Source organism: Stylophora pistillata, chromosome 8 (genome assembly GCF_964205215.1).
Source record: "Stylophora pistillata chromosome 8, jaStyPist1.2, whole genome shotgun sequence".
Classification (NCBI taxonomy): domain Eukaryota; kingdom Metazoa; phylum Cnidaria; class Anthozoa; order Scleractinia; family Pocilloporidae; genus Stylophora; species Stylophora pistillata.
Window position 1 is genome coordinate 8,741,225 of NC_142526.1, and position 15,303 is coordinate 8,756,527.

The 15,303-nt window shown below is 38.8% G+C and overlaps 1 pseudogene across 1 annotated transcript; it reads right to left on the bottom strand.

Annotated features, from left to right (window-relative positions):
- Positions 1 to 5,694: 5,694 nt before the first annotated feature.
- Positions 5,695 to 8,467, bottom strand: LOC148724814 (uncharacterized; annotated as a pseudogene). The gene is made up of 2 exons (XR_015990878.1): positions 8,305 to 8,467; positions 5,695 to 8,227 (listed from the first exon to the last, which is right to left on the bottom strand). The product of XR_015990878.1 is annotated as an uncharacterized LOC148724814 (transcript).
- Positions 8,468 to 15,303: the final 6,836 nt, after the last annotated feature.

The window sequence follows — 15,303 nt, forward strand, 5'->3', positions numbered from 1 at the left end:
ATGTAGTCTTTCATTTGTAACAGTTGACTGGTTTTTGAATTACTATTTACCATTGTAATACCAGGATAAAAAGGAATAGTCTTTTGGTGTGAGCAAAAGATAATATAATTGGTTTTTTCGATGTTCAAGGTTAATTTATTGGCAGCTAGCCACGAGGAAACTTTGTTAAGTTCTTCGTTAATCTCAGACTCAAGTTTTTTTGTGATCCTCGTTTGCATAAATTAAACTAGTATCATCGGCGAACAAGTAAAACTGAAGTTTATTTGAAGACTTATATATATCATTTATATACAAGAGAAAAAGCAAGGGTCCCAGTACAGAGCCTTGGGGTACTCCAAGCAAAGAGGGTTTGATGAGCATCAGATATATAACCATTGACGGTCGTGCACTGTTTACGACCAATTTAAGTACAACTTAAAACAAATCATTCACGAGACCTTCGAAGCCATAACTTTCAAGTTTTGAGAGAAGAATTTCATAATTAACTGTGTCGAACGCCTTTTTCAAATCAATGAATAAACAAAAAGTGAATTGATTGTTATCAAAATTAGTAAAAATGTCATTTAGGATTTCTAGAACAGCGTGTTGTGCATGTACTATGCTTACTGCGGAATCCATATTGTGATGAATATAATATATTGTATATGTGCACGATCCTTCGCAGTAAACGCACATATACGTTTCATAACCGCAGTTCATACATATGTTTCATATGTTTGTTGTTGTTTGATAATATATTGTGTTTATTGACAAACGTGACAAGTCTTCTTTAAACCAGCTTTTCAATTATTCTGTTAGAAATTGATAACAAAGAGATTGGTCGATAATTTCCAGGGTTGGATGCATCTCCTGATTTAAAGACTGGAACTACTTTGGCGGTTTGAAGTTTGGCTGGGAAAGAACCTGAGGATACTGAAACATTAAAATTTTGAGCTAAAGGTTGGGAGATAATATGGCTAGACAATTTCAAAATACTGACCGGACATGAATAGAGTCCTTAGGCTTTGTTATTTGGTAGTAGACTGACTTCAGCTACAACTTCTGCATGCGCAGGAACAAAAGGGTCAAAGTAAAAGGAACTTTCTATTGGCGGGTCTAAGAAAAGTACTAAAATCATGATCCAGCGACGAAGAAGGAATGTACGAACCCAACTTATGTCCAACAGTTGCGAAGAAAGTGTTAAGAGAATTACTTATTTCCTTTGGGTTGAATATCGTTTCCGAGTCGGCGTTAACAAGGCGGTGTATTTATGATTGGTTACTATTAGTATTTCTTGAAATGGTATCATTTATACCTCTCCACGTTTTTTTGGAGTTGTTAATATTTTCTTCAAAATATAACGTTCATAATAGTTCTTCTTGCTTAAACGCGTTAAGCTGGTTAATTTGTTTCGGTATGATTTATAGTTCTCCCAGTCAGCATTAAAAAATAAATTATTTTTTATTCGTATTGAAGTTCGAATTCCTTTGGTGATCCATGATTTTGATAATATTTTTTCCCTGCGCCTGGAGAGAGTTTTCATCGGAGCATGCTTATTTACCAAGGAGTTTATTTTTTTGTAAAAAGTTGTGAATGATTTGTTTGCGTCAATGTTTGAAAGAATATCCCATTCTGTTTCTTGTAGTTCATAAAGAAACCTATTAGCATTGAAATTGGAGTAGTCGCGAACTTTTTTCCTTTGTTTCGAGTGGTTCAATGAATAAGGTTGTGTTGTCACAATACAGACCTTGGTAACTGGTCCGTAGTGTCGGTTACTATGTTGCCGCATAAAAAGCTGTTTTATAAATTATTTGAAAAAATATTATCGATTAACATAGCTGACTTTCCATAAACCCTCGTGGGCTTATCGACAGCTGGCAATAGCGAAAAGCTTTGCGTTAATTCTAGCAGTTCTTTAGAGTATTGTTCGGCTCAATCCCCCCGCGTGTCCATTGACTCGACCCAGGCTTCACAAAATAGTGCTCCTTCGTCAAAGAAAGATGTCCATGTTCATTAGACTGATTGGAGATCACGATATTTGACAGTTATGTGTTTAGTTGCCAAATTTTTCAGCAGGGCGACTTTCATTCAATGATTGATAGACCAGGGAAAATACCGCGCAGCTTTCAAAAAGCCAGGTCACCTTCAGACTCCTGTTCAAAGGCTTGGCAACTAAGTGGTGAACTGAAGTGGACATCACCACCGGGTGCATTGAGTTGGACAAAGTACTAACAAGCTTACAAATAATGAACTAAAACTGATAAACTGAACTGAAAAAAAAAGTTCATTTGAAATATAACAAATTCAACTCACCTCGTCACTTGACATAATTTCATAGACGAAATTGCTGCTAAAGAAATCAACATATATTTGTAAACTGTTGTAGATGTAGATGTCACAATAAAACAAAAGAACAAAGCTGATTGAATTCAAAAGCTCACCAGTCATCCATTGTTGCACCAAGAGAAAGAACGTAGAGAAGAGAAGGAATTGTATTGTGGAAGACTAGGACGAGTCAATTAACACGCGGGGGAATGAGCCGAAAAAAATGGCGAAGGCAATTAGTGGCAGCGAATGCAAAAAGATGTATATACACAAGTTAGCTAAGTTATAGGTATTTTCCTTCTTTTCTTTTAACTTTTTAGTCGGCTTTTTTCCTCCTTTCATTGCCACGGTAATATTTGGAATATTAACATTAAAACTTTTGCCACCGCGAGCAAAAAAACAACGGTAGGTCGAGTTGTCATTGTATTATTGTCTTTTCATAGGGGGTCCGTAGACCGGTTCGTACAGGGGTCCGTGGACCAGGTGCGAAGGGGGTCCATGGACTGGGGGTCAGTGTTTTCGGGTTACCCGTCTCGATTTGTGTTATCAGCCTCATCCAGCGGCTTCGGCTGATAACACTTACCTCGACCTTGATTATTCCGGATACCACATAAACCTCATCCAATAATTGTTTATTATCATGTGCTCGCTCTTCGTAACCAACATCATTTTCAGAATGCTGTGTTGTGAAAACCGCGTTGCAAAGATTCTTGTAGTATACGCTCATCCCATATGCAAACGCACACGCCGTTCGTGGTAGGCCCACGCTAAAGAATGTCGAGTGTTTTCGGAATGAACCGGTCCACGAACTTCATAGCTTGAAAGCTACCAAAATGTGCAAAGTTCATACTAGTTCTCACGAGATAACAAATGAGCCATATGTGAGTTCAAACTATGAAAATACTGGCAAAACTGTGACGGCCGATTTAACAACAAACTATGATTCTGAGAAGAACACCTCACGTGCAGAAGAAATCAAGAATGTTCGTGAACACAACTTCGAAGGTGGCGCTAACAACAGCGAATTGGATTAAGGATACTGACATAATAGTAAGGTTAAATCTATAAGTTTTGCTCTTCCGTTAAATATGTAACAGATGAACTGTCGGGGGACTGGACACGAACTGGTCGAGCGGAGTGCTGAAGAAATTTGCAGGCATGTTATTGACGCTTTTGCGTTAAATGTTTCTGACGAGCTCACGTGGTCTAGTGGTGATAAAAGGTTGAAGTGGGGCTCTCAGATTCGGCAATGCATCGCGTTTCTGTTGCCACTTCACACATTTCGTGCACCAATCTTGCACGTCTGTGGACATTCCTGGTCAGAAATATCGATCTTTCACCTTGTTCAGAGTTTTCGTAGGACAAAAGTGACCAGACTCATCATGTAACGAATAAATGTCATTTTCACGCATCGTCTTTGGAAGGACTACTTGCCACTGCCATTCAACTTTGTTTGTAGGCTTCCATCTCCGGTAAACTACCCCATCCCTCAAACTGCAACGGCCATAATGGTTCTGCCATAATCCCTACAATCCTCACTAAATACATTACTGAACTCCAAGAGTAATTCTTGAACTTGATCCACCTGCTCCGTTGTTAACTCTGATTCGGACAAATCAATATCCGGCAACTTCCGATTACTTGCTTCACCAGGTAGCACCGTAACCTGGCCGACCACTTCCGGTGATATCAACTCCTCAAGTTCAAACATAAATATCGCTGCACACTCCATCTGTAAATCTGGTCTCACGGGGTATCCAACCCCCAATGGTACCCTAGCTTCAATTGTCAAGTCAGTGTTGGCCACATTAACAATTTGCACTGTACAACACCCCTTTTCTACTGCTGATACGGTTCTTGCAACTGCCAATCCATCTTCATTAGCAAACACATTTTGAGGGTCCACTAAGACATTTTACTGCCATCCCACTGTACCATCAGTCTGCCCCACAACAAGTTTCTCTGATCTGGATGGTATTTGTGTTTGGTCACATAATCGCACCATACCCGGTTCTGGGGCTAGTTCCTCTCTGCTTAACAAAGGAGCTGATCCGCCGTTAAAACGCAAAATACCCGCTCTTATATCCACGACAGCTCTATGCACTAAACAAAAAGTCCCATCCAAGAATCATTTGCTGGGTCATCCCACGTACTACAAACATCTCCTGCTGTATTAATTCACCATTAAGGACGAAATCCAAAACAATCTCTCCCAATATGTCCAATGTTTGTCCAGCCACAGTTGTAAGTCTACGAGTGTTTGGTGTAATCCTTTTTCCTACTTTGCGACGCCATCGACTACACACATCTTCATTGATCAAACTCACCCCCATGCCCATGCCACCCGAGCCAGTGTCGCACAGAGCAACTATATCCTCGCCGACAAGGTGAACTTCCACAGACGCCGTAGGCATTGACTTGTTCCCCTTCGCAAAGTTGCTCAACGTTGGTTTGTTTACGTAATGTTTTTCGCCTGGGTCAGAGGGGGGTGGCTGGGAAGCGAGTCGACCCTCACTCACTTCCCAACTCTCATATCAAAGTCATTTCATAGAAGGGTTAACATTTGCTTTGACTTGCATCCAGACTCTCGCGGACATATTTCGCATGCGCGAATGACCAAAAGTTTTATGCGCAAACGATAAAAACAAACATGGCGGCCAGAGTAAAAAGAGAAATCAAAGCGCCGAAGCGATTAATCAACGAAGTAAACCCGTTAAAAGCTGTAGCTGACGAGGGCAGAATACCAAAGCGTCAAAAGGACAATCGCCTTTACGAAATCGAGTCGAAAGAGGTCGACAAAGAAGGCAAGCGAGTAAAAATACATTGTAACGGATTTAGTGATAAGTTTGACGAATGGAGGCCATATGATGGTGATAAATTTCCTATTATGCGGTTGGAACATAAATGTAAACCATCCATGGAATCCATAGACGATCGTTTGCATCTCTTCCAAGACCGCTTGTATCGGGAAGTGAAGCGAAAGCTATACTCTGGAAGGAAGGACGATCCAGAAATCAGGATTGAAATTTCTGTGGAGGAGGTCTTTGAAGTGAGTATTGCCACTGCTGCTCGTGCAAAAAGGGAAAGAAACAAGCAAGTCTATCGGATTTGTAATCACGACCTAGACAGCTTTTTGGGAGTCAAATGGGATGAACGGATTTTAAACGAAAATAGTGATTATGCTTTTGTGACAGAAGGGGCAGTGAGATTTTGGATTACAGAAAGGAACCCTATAATAGAATACAAGCTCATAGGGGGCAAGTATGTGGGGTCAGAAATTGAAGATGACCGTCAACTTGTTTTTACTTTTGTTTGTGGAGATGGAAATAGACACCAGTACCTAACAAGGGATGACTGCTAAATTAAAGACTGAGTTAAATGCAATCACACAACTACAGTTATTGTTTTGATATATTTTATTATCAGTTTATAATCATTGTCAGTTAATTATTGAGATTGAGGGAATGAAAATATTTGTTCATACTAAATTCTAAAAGAGTTTTTGAATATCTTAACTACACATGGATATTACATTTATTTATATTTACTGTAATCAAGGCTGTTATAAGATAAATTTTTAACATGTCAACTAGGAAGCCTAGCCCTCAAAGTTACAGTCACTAGAAAGGAATTTACAAAGTACATCTCTGTGTCCATCTTCCATCAACTTTGATAAGATGTGCACAACAAACTGCAGTCTGGCATTCTTTACAGTTAGCTGAGCATGTCTTTATGGTGTGACCAAGACCTTCACAATTTCCACACTTATAACTTTTCTTTATTCTTTCCATGCCTGCTGCTTCTAGGAGCTGTATTCTATTTTTCTTCAAAAGAATCTGTTTTAAAGCAGAAATTCCCCTATGATTTGAGGATCTAAAATAATGTTTGGATGATATATCATTATATTTTTCCATTCCTTGTTGTGTAAAATAGGATATATTTTCATAGAGTCTTAAGAATTCAGGCACATGAGCATATAGTGCATGCATGTAAGGGGTAACATCTTTGGCTTGATACAAACATAGAAACTTATCAAACCATGAGTTGATCTTATTTGTTAACTGAGTAATAGCATCATCAGTTGTAAACTCAAGCTTCAGGTCTCCAATAATTTCCATAAAACTGGCCCATAGTTTTTCCATTTCTTTAGTTTCCTTAAAGTTGGGAAGGAGTGATTGGAAATTTATGCTTTGCATAACAAGCAACTTTTCTGGTCCGGTAAGGTCTCTATATTCTAATTTTTTTAGAGTCTTTATTTACTCTCCAGTCAAAGGAAATTCCAATGTCCTTCAGAAACTTTTCATATCCAGCCATATGTTTATATTTCTCCCTTGTAAACCCACTAGGGAAAGTTTTCACTTTATCTATTGCATCTTCCCTGCGAAGTTGCTGTATGAGAAGCTCAATCAAGTTGTCAGAAATCCTCAAAAATAAGTGAAGTGTGTCAATTATGACATGATCAATGGGAATAAAAGAAAATAAAGGCACTGATTTACAATTGAACTTTTTAGATTTTGCATTGGCAGTTATTTCTTCACATGATCTTGCACCAAGGGACCTGTCTGTGAGGGACCACTTCTTGCTGCAGTCAAACCTTTCATTCCTAGGACATTTGCACCAAATACAGGCATAGTCCTGATTTGCTGCACCCAAACCACACACACAAGCTAAGAACTTCCAGTCCCCTCCCAAAAAGTATTCAATGTCACATTTATAATCACCCACACATATTTGCTTTAGATTCTGCATTTCATCATTAAGATCTGCAAGGGTTGCCTTTAAATTATCATAGCTTTCAGTAGTTTTGATTATGGCAAGAATATAGTTGCCTTTTTCACTCATTGCAATATCTCTTTCATTTAATATTGTGTAAGTTAAATTAAAAATTTTGAGCCTTTTCCCAATGTCTAACCCATCCCCACTAATTTTAACTTTGATTTTAGTGTTAATGTTCAAAACTCCTTTCCCCTGAAGCCTGATTACTTGTTCCTCTAAACTTTCTTTAAAACTTAACTGGACTCCCTCGGCTTGGCCAGGTGTAGGTTGAAGATTCCATTTTGCATTAAGTTCTTTCAATTTCTTCTCCAGCTTATAGCTGTTTGGCATCTGTTTGGTTTTCATAGCCAGCTCATGCCAAGCCTCATTAGAAATGTTAAATTTATCTTTAATGTAGATCCACATATTAATTTCATCCAAATTTTCATCTGTCAGCTCCGTTGAGTCCTTGTCCTTTAGTGGCAGCTCGTTTTCATCAATTAAGGAAAATGTCTCGTACTGTTGAGTTTCGCCATTGAAAACTTCTACTTTTGTGGCAATAAAATCGTACAATCCAAGGAAGGATAATGTTGCCTGACAGTTTTCCTTCATCTGTTGTCGAAGACGTGACTGATGCTGTTTCGTATAATCGGTAAATTTTTTCTTTTTGACCGGCCCTCTCTTTCCGTCTCTCTGCAGTTTCGCAATTTTACGCGCTAGAATCTTAAATTTTTTTTCGTATTTTTTTTCGTCCTTTTCTGCTTTGTTAAGCACTTGTTCGAGTTTCTCTTCTACCTTTAGCCTTTTCGCCTGTTCATCTGCAAGGGATGCTTCCAGCTTTCTCTTTTGTCCGCGCAAACCTCTGTTCTCCTCTTGTAGCTGACACGCTTCAATTTCATTATAGAATATCTTGAATGAGTACGTCTCTTTCTGCCACTTTTCTTTAAGCTTCTTAACATGGCGACCACCTTTTTGACCAGCTTTCCTCAACGCCGAGAGAAGAAGCGAAATTTTCTTCTTGAAGACATTTACGATACGATTGTTTAAGATTAAACCTTTCAGCGCAGACTCTTCAAAAATTCTTCTTATTCTCGCCGACCAAGCAGACTCAGTACTTAAGTCGTCGATTTTCCCCTCTAATTCTTTACAGACTGTATAGATGAGGTAGCTACCAAACAAGATAGAAAAGGATCTTTAACACAATGAATCTTCGAAGAAATACACGAAACTTGAATCTATACTTACTTGTTTATTTCGTACGTAAATGAAGGGACATCTCCGGATTCCGCTCCATCGAATTCCTGTTCTATCGCACTCGCGCTGTTTATAAAGGTTAGCAGCAGAAATAGAACCAAAGCGTTGATTTCAAGGCCCATTTGCCAGGCCGAAACTTTACCGCACCCTTATGAATTATACATCAAAATACGCGGAACTTATTATTCTTTTCGAATTTGGCGGTAACGCACACATTTGAGCATGCGTTGTACAAACCTCGGCCCAGAGTCTTTGCCTTGTCTCGAAAAAATGAAATCAAAACCTCTTAAAATAGCGCGAGTCAGCAACACAAAATATTTATTTGCCAGTACAAGATTATTGTTTAACAGTATAATTTGCACCTCTACGTAAAGCTTAACAATTTTGCTTTTATAATCTGGAGGTAACAGAACGACAACGTTCTTTAAGCGAAAGAGAGAGAGCAAAATCTTCCAAAATTCGCTGATTCTTTAGTCGGTCGCGTTACAGCGGGTGTCACGCGATATCCGATAGAGCCTTTTGTTAAGCGTGACTTTCATATGGTTTCCCCGGTTCCCACGCTCACACTTAATAGAGCCCTGCATATGCCCTCGACGGCCACATCCAAAGCAAGTAGTCTCCGGGCATTCTCTCATGCAGTGGCCCAGCTTATGGCAATTTCTGCACTCGATTGATCTGGTTGCCCTTCCCCGTGGAAGGGGTATCCTGCCTTGAAAGGCCTCCAGTCGTGCAATTCGTTCCTCCAGTGGCATCTTATTCTCATTACAAGTGGCGCCCATTTCTCTTTCCAGATTAGCAGCACGCTCATGCAAAGCTGCAACTTATGCCTCCTGTTTAACCTACATAAATTCCGGCTCCTGTTTTTATGTCCTCTCCAATGGTCTTTGCTAGAAATCTTACTTGTTCTTTCTCCAGGACTAGTATACCCAGTTGCTCTAAAGTAAGTGTATCCCCGGTTTCTGTTATTGGTTTTTATTGGGTTCAATACTTGTAAAGTAAGATTTGGTGTTTCGTACATAATCACAATTATTACTGTACAAGCGATCGTGAGTGTTGGTTTGCACTTCGCATGGAGTTGTATGTGCTTAGTAGAAGACATGATGAACACTGTGATCTACTAGAAAAAGTTGTCAACATGACTAATGCACATGAACATAATGATGTTACAGTGTCAATAAAAGTACAACAATTCAGATCTCGTCATGCAAATTATGTATGTTATAATTGTACTCGTGTTTTGGGTGAATGTCATGGCTATAAACGAAGCCCGAGTGAACGCTCCTCGAGCGTCTAGTTTCCTTTCCTTTTTTCTGAACACACTTCTATAAATACAAAAGTCTGTACACTAAATGTAAAAAGGAATATTTACTGAGATGTCATTGCTGTTATCGCTTGGAAAGAAAAAAGGAAAGAAAAAATTTCATCCACATACCTTTATAACAATAAAGTAATTTTTTTGGTCTGGATTAAAAATAAAAATCATTAAACTTTGAAAAGTTAACTACCCAGAAAATTAAGTTTGCGCAATTTACACAATTGCGTCTGAACATCCCACAGACATCAGTCATTAATTGTGAAATACCATTTTTTATTTTTTCTGTGAGCCAGAGCAATACTGAGGGTTAGTGATTGTTTAGTCTTCTCAGATACACCTAGTACATCCAGCCATATATAAAATTAGTTCAAAGGAAATCAAAACTGATGTTCATAGAAGCATCATTGTTTTCTTTTGCTAAATGCCCCTCTTGGATTAATTAGGCCTTAGTATTGAAAACCACTCATTGATATTTGTGAATTTAGTAAGTGAATTTATCTTGGTTTGAACCATTTGTTGTTACATTCTTCATTCTGTTACATTTTTCCTCTTAAGTTTATACTCTCACCTAAAGGCTGAATAGTGAACTAAGAAAATTAAAATGAGTCATAAGACGTTCATCAATATGAAGTGTTCCATACTAACTAGTACATATGAAAGAAAAAGTACTTATTTACGAATTAAAATCTCACCAGAACAGTCTTGTCGTCCTCCCTGGACATATGGGACTGGTTGGCTAATCAAGATAGCTTCACAGACAGCACAGTATCAGCCAGAATTCCAGTATTCTTTTTCAAGTTGATATTTAAATTTGATCGGCAGAACACAATTATATACTAACAATGTGATTGGATAAAGAAACCTGGACAGGTAAAGGAACCTCATCAACATCACTGCCCCTATTGTTCTTGCAATTTTTCTTCAAAACACATTCCTCATCTAGAGGGGCTTTTAAATTTGATTTGTCTATCTACAAGTATGACTTCCTTTGCACTGATGAGGGCACAATGAGGACTGGGCCCCTCTTCAGCATCTTCAGTTGATCGTAGTTAGATAAATCTTCAAATTTTCAATCTTTACAGTAGGAAAGCCATCTGTTATCCCTCGCTACACAACTCCTTTATAACCACTTATATATAGATTTAGCCAAGCCTAAAAGCGGAGCTCCCAAGTTCGTAATATTAATGATAACATATAAAAGACGTGCATTTTCCAAGACTCGTCTGAGACACCCCTCCCTTCGTTTTGATAGTGTCCCCTACCCTACCCGTGCAATCTGAAGGTACGTACGTACGCTCGGTCAACCGCGTGACAACCAAACGAAAAGAGGTTGACCATATTCCATGGGTATGGGGCTCTACCCCACGCGTGCTTTGCATGCGTGGGAACCCCGCTACTACCAAACTCTAGCTTGGAAAGAATAGAATTTATTTCCAGCAAACAGAAAAGGAAACAAAATTGAGATATTCACTTCAACAGATGGGCCCGCCCCACTGAGTTATAGTGCTTGTTTAACTTTTCTATACTTTTTCTTGAAAGTAATCCACTTTATCAATGACTAATCCAGCCCAGCTTGCACAATCCCATAGAAAACCATAGTAAGCGCTGATGCATGCAGAGCCAGACAGGTTGAAGTGAGTCAGTCCAGAAAAAGCCATCCACTACTGCTGCCCTCATGTTGCTTTGTTTAAAAAACTTAAAGGATAACTGAAATGAGAGAAAGAGTCATGTTATTCAAGGAATTGGGAGTTTCTTGTTTTGACTTGAAAAAATTATAGGGAAAGTTTTCATTGCAGGTTTTTTTGTGTGTGTGCTCATGTGGCTGTGCAATACGAGGTCTTGCTGTTGTTGTTTTTTTTTTAAGAAAGGAACAGTAACCGAAAATATAAAGGCAATAAATATACTCTGACAATTTGCGTAATAATGGTAGGAGATGTACTCAAGCCGGGTTTACACTGAATCGGAATAGGGGGGCTTGTGGGTGCTTACACATTAAAGGCATGCGCAATTATTAACAAATCAAATTTGATGGGGCTGCTAATTAGAGGGGGCACTCGCTAGAAAGAGAGCGTTAATTTGATGTGTGTATAGCGATATTTTAAGTCTGCAAAAATTTACAAGCTTTAAAATTCCAAGAAGATTGTAATTAGAGTTAACATGTTTTATGACATAAATTAGCCACAATGCATGCTCTCATTGGTCAGAAGCATATTGAATATTTGCCAGTATACCCATAGAAAACGGAAACATCTTCCATTCCTATCAATGGCCACACAAGGGGCGAGTTCTCAGATTTTAATTTGTCAAAAGCCTTTGGTTTGGAGGAAACAAAGAAAACTCTTTTGACGCCATAAACTCCGTGTTTTAAGCCTTTACTTTTTGCTGTACGGTTTATAAAGTGAAAGAAATTCAGAAATTCTTGACTAGAATTCCCCAAACTGCCCGTCAAGAAGGATAAGTTGGAATGCTTTTATCTTAAGAAAACTGTAGTGACAAACTAACTGGATTTTCATCTAGATATTTACTGATTTATTTCCTGGTGAGGACAAAAACAACGACAACAACAACATTGACTTTATTTTTTTAAAATTAAAGAAATAAAGGCTTTTGTAGCCCGCAGTTAACAAAGCTATTCTAGGCGGGCTACCTAAACAGACACTGTATAGGCTCTCACACATACGCGCACACACACACACACACAACACACACACACGCAACAATGAAATAAATAAATAAATGAGCAAATAAAAATAAATAATAAATAATAGTAGTGATAATCATGTTAACGATTTTAATTGGGCCAGTCACACAAGGGAGATTTTAACAGGTCAAAGAGAAAGCTAATCAGTTGAAATACAAATATAAGCTAGAAAGGTCAAGGTAACGCAAGTCAACATTCATCTCAATTTCAAGAATTTTCAAAAGCAAGTGAGTTAGCTCACGTTTAAAAGGTGCTTTCCTTAGCTTACGAATTTCAGGGGGGATGCCATTCCATATTTTCGCACCAACTCTAGAAAAGGAAAACAACTGATGATTTGTTCTCGCCTGTTTTATATAAAAGCTTCCAGCTACTCAGACTACGTTTACACTAGAGGAGAGTTTACCGGATTCGTAAATGTTTCCGGATTCATCAATATTGGAGTATTCGGATTCGTAGGCGTTTACAATGAAAGAATATTCGGATTCCTGACCGTTTACACACAACGACAACTCCGGGAACGTTCGAAATAAAATGGTTACCAAGCCCAGTGTTGTTTCGTTGTTCGATCGACAAAGTGAAAATGCCTCCCCCAAAAAAGGCTTTAGTAGATCCAGATGCCACTGAGGCAAATTTGAGTCAGACAGATGCCAAACCATCTACGTCGACGGCGATTAGGTGTGGCTGACGTTAAACTTCCTTGCAATAATAAACTGCGTTTCCTCAGAAATACTGCGGTACACATGATAAAATTTATCGTCTGAACCTGCAACAAGATTAGGCAACCGGAGACCGCCAGCAATGTTAGCACCAGATCCTCAATTTTGGTTTCACCGCAAACTTAAAAGATTGCTGGTGGAAATGATATCCGGATTCGAGAAAAAAAGTGGTTACACGATAAAACTTTCCGCATTCAAAAGCTATCGGATTCAAAGTTCCCGCTTTAAATTCCGGATTCAAAATCTCCGGAGACACGACCAAACTGGTGAGTTTTTATTTCGGATTCGTCCACTTTCGTGTAAACGGAAAAATCAATCCGGTACTAAAACGTTTCGGATTCATCACGAATCCGGAACAATTTCCTCTAGTGTAAACCTGGTCTTAGAAACGAGTAGAGTAGGAATGAACCTGTTCAGAGTGAGTAAAAAGTTCAGAAATATTGGGAGGAGCACAGCGATTTTTGATGTCATGTAACAGAGAGGCAACCAATTTGAAGTAAAGCATTTGTATCGGTAGAATTCCCGAACGACTAAAAAGAGGAGCAGTGTGAGATGTATAATCGGAAAAGTACATTAGACGAAGAACCTGCTTTTGTAAAATAACGATTTTCTTTAGATGAGTATTCGCGGCTTGGCCCCTAGCAACGAGACCATAGGAAATATGCGGTTCAATGAGCGAGCGGTAAATGTTTATAAGAGTAGTGAGCGGTACCAAGTGTCTTAGTCTAGCAACAATACCGATACCTTTGCTTATTTTCGTGGAAATGTAGTTAATATGGTGCTCCCAGGAGAGATTACCGTCAATTAGAACACCTAGGTATTTAACATATGTCTTGCGTTCAAGAGATACCAATTGCTCCGAGTTATTATCAAGTATTTTAAGGTTTACTTCTCGGTATCCACTTGCAAAGTGGTTGTGCACTCAAGATTTGTGGCAGTTCTGTTTGCTATCTTTTGCCAAGTTTAAGCATTTTAAACTTTCTGCAAATTTTCACGAGGACTCCAAGATTAAATTCAAGCTGAGTCAATAGAAGCAAAGTTTGGTTGAGGTAAAGGGTGTACTGTGAGTAGACAAAATAGCTGGACAGTGTTTCAATGAGTGCAGACAGCTTGATGTTGTTGTCTTCCAATTTTTCGCATTTGTTTGCAATGTTTGTGAAAGTTTTGTTTGTGATGTTTGAAAAGTTTGTAAACCATGAGGCACAGCCTTGTGGTTTACAAACTTTTCTCGTGTTCGCCTAACATCCCGCGTAATTTATCAGCCAGTAAACCATAAGAAAGTATGGTATGATATATTACTTAACTCCAGTGAAGAACCTATTCACTTAGGTTACCTGGTAGCTTAACACCAGAGCTGCGGCTGCTGCTAAATCTCATGTAATTCATTCACGGACAAAATAGCAGGAACCAATCCTTCTCAAGGCTTGGAGCTAAAATCTGGAACAAAATCCCGTAGTCTTCGAAATTAAAACCAAAGCAATCATTAAAAAAACACTTTCCGACTGAATTGCTGCTGATTTTAGTAGATGAGGGGGTGTATGCTGATGTATATAATCTCGCTGATAAACTATTCCTTAATTAAAAGCTATCCATTTAAATAAAAGTCAGACAATACGGGCAGTCCATGTACAAACCATTACTCACCGAGACATTTCCAGCATTCTCAAAGTAGCAAGGGTTGTTACTGAGCCCCGACTTGCTTTTCTCGGCGACGGCGATGAGGGATCCTTGGGTGATGCTTACGAACCGAATCTGTTTGTTTTTCCAAATACAATCTCCTAGCTCGTTGTGACAATCGAAATGGAAATCCGGTGACTTCATCACTTACAAGCACTTCTAAACAGTAGACAAGCGACGTATCCCTTTTATAATGAGCTCCGGAGCGGCTGATTACAACAGCACGACCATTACCAGAAAACATTGGGTATTCTTGACCGACATTTTTATTTAGCATTTTTGAAGAAACTGCTCGAAGAGAAGACTCGATCGGAATCTTCGGTCGATTCTGGAATATTGAAGTGACGAGGTCTGATCGTAAATGTCATCAAATTTCGTGTCTTTTTCAAAACGAGACAAATTCCAAATTTGGTATCAGAAATAATAACAATAAGAAAAATTGTCATGGACTCGTTGGAAAGACTGTGGTTTACTTAAGAGACCGCTGGTTACATAGTCCATTTGCTTTGTGACTTTTCATTTTCCTTCTCCTAATTATTTTAATTCCAGGGGCCTTTCGTGAAGATACAAACAAGCCGAGT